The sequence below is a fragment of the Schistocerca serialis genome, chromosome 4 (assembly GCF_023864345.2).
Source record: "Schistocerca serialis cubense isolate TAMUIC-IGC-003099 chromosome 4, iqSchSeri2.2, whole genome shotgun sequence".
Classification (NCBI taxonomy): Eukaryota; Metazoa; Arthropoda; class Insecta; order Orthoptera; family Acrididae; genus Schistocerca; species Schistocerca serialis.
In genome coordinates this window covers 415317227-415322226 of record NC_064641.1, presented here as the reverse complement: position 1 = coordinate 415322226, position 5000 = coordinate 415317227, and the positions used below count along the sequence as shown (strand labels likewise).

At 50.2% G+C, this 5000-nt stretch overlaps 1 non-coding gene across 1 annotated transcript in view; it reads right to left on the bottom strand.

Annotated features, from left to right (window-relative positions):
• LOC126476872 (small subunit ribosomal RNA) overlaps positions 1-612 on the bottom strand; it is a 1909-nt gene extending 1297 nt beyond the window's left edge. The window contains exon 1 of the ribosomal RNA XR_007587306.1: positions 1-612. This exon is cut by the window's left edge and continues 1297 nt beyond it. This is a non-coding gene — a ribosomal RNA (small subunit ribosomal RNA).
• Between the last annotated feature and the right edge of the window lie 4388 nt (positions 613-5000).

Below are 5000 nucleotides of genomic sequence, written 5' to 3'. Positions count from 1 at the left end.
TATTGGAGCTGGAATTACCGCGGCTGCTGGCACCAGACTTGCCCTCCAATAGATACTCGTTAAAGGATTTAAAGTGTACTCATTCCGATTACGGGGCCTCGGATGAGTCCCGTATCGTTATTTTTCGTCACTACCTCCCCGTGCCGGGAGTGGGTAATTTGCGCGCCTGCTGCCTTCCTTGGATGTGGTAGCCGTTTCTCAGGCTCCCTCTCCGGAATTGAACCCTGATTCCCCGTTACCCGTTACAACCATGGTAGGCGCAGAACCTACCATCGACAGTTGATAAGGCAGACATTTGAAAGATGCGTCGCCGGTACGAGGACCGTGCGATCAGCCCAAAGTTATTCAGAGTCACCAAGGCAAACGGACCGGACGAGCCGACCGATTGGTTTTGATCTAATAAAAGCGTCCCTTCCATCTCTGGTCGGGACTCTGTTTGCATGTATTAGCTCTAGAATTACCACAGTTATCCAAGTAACGTGGGTACGATCTAAGGAACCATAACTGATTTAATGAGCCATTCGCGGTTTCACCTTAATGCGGCTTGTACTGAGACATGCATGGCTTAATCTTTGAGACAAGCATATGACTACTGGCAGGATCAACCAGGGAGCTGCGTCAACTAGAGCTGAGCAGCCGGCCGCCCGGGAGTGTGTCCCGGGGGCCCGCGCGAACACGCAAGCGTCCGCTCAATTATTCTGCAAACAGGAGGAGGCTGAGCTCCCCTGCACAACACACCTCGAAACCCTCTCAGGTCCCGGCGGCGCGCAGCGCCGTCCTAAGTACTTGGTCGGGTTCGAGAGAGGCGCAATCGCCCGGAGTTAGGCGAGTAGACGCTTTAGGTGCGACCACCCGTGCTCCCAACTGAGCTTGCCGCTGCCGACAGAGGCCCGGGAGCGTGCTGTCGTGGCATTGCCGGCGGGAGACAACACGCGCCACCTATGGTGACCGGCAGCTCCAACGCCGGCGCCACAGAAGGACAAAAGCCCCACTTGGGTGCCGAAGCGAACTCTCCCAGCACAGCGCACGCGCCAACACGTCCGCACAGCTGCGATACAAACCACCTGCGAGAACCGCTGGGGCGACCGAGCAGCAGACGGCGTCGCGGCGCCGAGCGCCGGGCGGCGGCGCATCCTCAGCGCACAAAGTCCTCAATCGGACCAGCACACTGCAGATGGCCACCGCGCTTCGCACCGGGCCCGCGAGGACCTACTTTGGCCGCAAGGCGCCGCGAGCACGGGGCGCCAGCGCGCAGCTGCGCCGCCTGCCGCGTCCGTCGGCCGGCGCGCCTGCCACTGGCCGCCCCCACCAGCCGGCTGTAGCGCGTGCGCCCACGCACCGCGCTGCCAGCACGCCGGGCGGCCCCGCCTCACCGGCCGGGGACGGTCCCACCCAGCCACCGCCGCGTATCGCCTCACACCCAGATCCCCTTTCACGTTCGTGGGCATGGTGGGTATCCCTGAAACAACCGGTTAATAGCTCGACCGATCGTCGCCAACACTGATTCACCTCTAGCGAGAACAACCGCACCACAACGGGTTACCAGTTGTTCATTTGCGTAACGTCACCAGCAAACGTACACGTCCATCGCCATTTGCAACGAGTATTGCATCCCTGTGTCAGGTGTCACAACACACTACGTCTGCCCACATAGACGCAACAACATGTGCACGCCTAGAGAACACGTGGAAGGTCGACCCCGTACGTATGCGGTGTCCATTGCGCGAACGACTGTCAGCCGGCCTCTGCAGCATGTCGCAGATGTGGAACACGGTGCAACATGCTATCACGGTGTGTGAGAAGAGACGACTACGTCCGAATACACGCTCCACTACATCAACAGACTGCTCATGCTGATCGCCATCCAGGGCGTCCGTTCCTCCCACACGTCTGTATGGCGTACCACACTGCAATCCAGCTCTTATAGGGAGACGACACGTAGCTGCGTGCACAATATTTGGACTGTATGGTCCGCCGTTGCTAGGCGCAGTCGTCATACGGCCACATGTGCCACGATGTATCATTCAGTACATACGGACCAATGTGCAGTACAGTTTGTGGGTTTTGCGTACATCGGCGGACAGGTGACAGGCCGTACCACAACGTAGGCTGAGTACGTCGGCATGCGAAGGGCGTTGAACATGCAAACTTCTCACCGACCAGCTTGCGAAGGCAGGGGGGAAGGGGGGGGGGCATGTACGTCCTGCTGCTATCCACATTACAGTGTATAGCAGGAGCATGTGGAAAGTCAGCAACACCTGCAAGGTGTTTAACATGACGCGATACACAGGGGACCGGGCAGTGCGAGTAGCGAACTATATTGCGAGGGTTGCGGTTAGGCAACACTACACTAATTTAACGAGTTGCATAACAATTACAGAGCAGGTTCAGCGACAACGTGCGTCAGGTTAAGGCGCAATATAGTTTTGGTTACGGCGCACTTTAGGTTAGGTTAAGGCATATTATAGGTTAGGTTAAGGCATATTATAGGTTAGGTTAAGGCATATTATAGGTTAGGTTAAGGCATATTATAGGTTAGGTTAAGGCATATTATAGGTTAGGTTAAGGCATATTATAGGTTAGGTTAAGGCATATTATAGGTTAGGTTAAGGCATATTATAGGTTAGGTTAAGGCATATTATAGGTTAGGTTAAGGCATATTATAGGTTAGGTTAAGGCATATCATAGGTTAGGTTAAGGGATATTATAGGTTAGGTTAAGGCATATTATAGGTTACGTTACGGCACAACATGGGTTACGTTACGGCACAACATGGGTTACGTTACGGCACAACATGGGTTACGTTACGGCACAACATGGGTTACGTTACGGCACAACATGGGTTACGTTACGGCACAACATGGGTTACGTTACGGCACAACATGGGTTACGTTACGGCACAACATGGGTTACGTTACGGCACAACATGGGTTACGTTACGGCACAACATGGGTTACGTTACGGCACAACATGGGTTACGTTACGGCACAACATGGGTTACGTTAAGGCACAAATTAGGTTAGGTTAAGGCACAAACTAGGTTAGGTTAAGGCACAAACTAGGTTAGGTTAAGGCACAACGTAGGTTAGGTTAAGGCACAACGTAGGTTAGGTTAAGGCACAACGTAGGTTAGGTTAAGGCACAACGTAGGTTAGGTTAAGGCACAACGTAGGTTAGGTTAAGGCACAACGTAGGTTAGGTTAAGGCACAAATTAGGTTAGGTTAAGGCACAAATTAGGTTAGGTTAAGGCACAAATTAGGTTAGGTTAAGCCACAAATTAGGTTAGGTTAAGGCACAAATTAGGTTAGGTTAAGGCACAAATTAGGTTAGGTTAAGGCACAAATTAGGTTAGGTTAAGGCACAAATTAGGTTAGGTTAAGGCACAAATTAGGTTAGGTTAAGGCACAAATTAGGTTAGGTTAAGGCACAACGTAGGTTAGGTTAAGGCACAACGTAGGTTAGGTTAAGGCACAACGTAGGTTAGGTTAAGGCACAACGTAGGTTAGGTTAAGGCACAACGTAGGTTAGGTTAAGGCACAACGTAGGTTAGGTTAAGGCACAACGTAGGTTAGGTTAAGGCACAACGTAGGTTAGGTTAAGGCACAACGTAGGTTAGGTTAAGGCACAACGTAGGTTAGGTTAAGGCACAACGTAGGTTAGGTTAAGGCACAACGTAGGTTAGGTTAAGGCACAACGTAGGTTAGGTTAAGGCACAACGTAGGTTAGGTTAAGGCACAACGTAGGTTAGGTTAAGGCACAACGTAGGTTAGGTTAAGGCACAACGTAGGTTAGGTTAAGGCACAACGTAGGTTAGGTTAAGGCACAAATTAGGTTAGGTTAAGGCACAAATTAGGTTAGGTTAAGGCACAAATTAGGTTAGGTTAAGGCACAAATTAGGTTAGGTTAAGGCACAAATTAGGTTAGGTTAAGGCACAAATTAGGTTAGGTTAAGGCACAAATTAGGTTAGGTTAAGGCACAAATTAGGTTAGGTTAAGGCACAACGTAGGTTAGGTTAAGGCACAACGTAGGTTAGGTTAAGGCACAACGTAGGTTAGGTTAAGGCACAACGTAGGTTAGGTTAAGGCACAACGTAGGTTAGGTTAAGGCACAACGTAGGTTAGGTTAAGGCACAACGTAGGTTAGGTTAAGGCACAACGTAGGTTAGGTTAAGGCACAACGTAGGTTAGGTTAAGGCACAACGTAGGTTAGGTTAAGGCACAACGTAGGTTAGGTTAAGGCACAACGTAGGTTAGGTTAAGGCACAACGTAGGTTAGGTTAAGGCACAACGTAGGTTAGGTTAAGGCACAACGTAGGTTAGGTTAAGGCACAACGTAGGTTAGGTTAAGGCACAACGTAGGTTAGGTTAAGGCACAACGTAGGTTAGGTTAAGGCACAACGTAGGTTAGGTTAAGGCACAACGTAGGTTAGGTTAAGGCACAACGTAGGTTAGGTTAAGGCACAACGTAGGTTAGGTTAAGGCACAACGTAGGTTAGGTTAAGGCACAACGTAGGTTAGGTTAAGGCACAACGTAGGTTAGGTTAAGGCACAACGTAGGTTAGGTTAAGGCACAACGTAGGTTAGGTTAAGGCACAACGTAGGTTAGGTTAAGCACAACGTAGGTTAGGTTAAGGTACAATATAGGTTAGGTTAAGGTACAATATAGGTTAGGTTAAGGTACGATATAGGTTAGGTTAAGGTACGATATAGGTTAGGTTAAGGTACAATATAGGTTAGGTTAAGGTACGATATAGGTTAGGTTAAGGTACAATATGGCGTAGGTTCAGATACACATTGTTGTAGGGAAAGGTGTATTGGGGGGGGGGCGGCGGCAGGTTCGTTGATAGTGATTATCGTAATTGGATGCCTGCGGTATTATCTGATTTGTCACGTCAGGATGCACTTTTGGCTCATGACAGGCGGCGCTCCAATTCCATGGTTGTGGCAGATCTGTGTCTTTCATTCCTGCCATTGAATGTGTGCTGTGACAGGAGGCAGT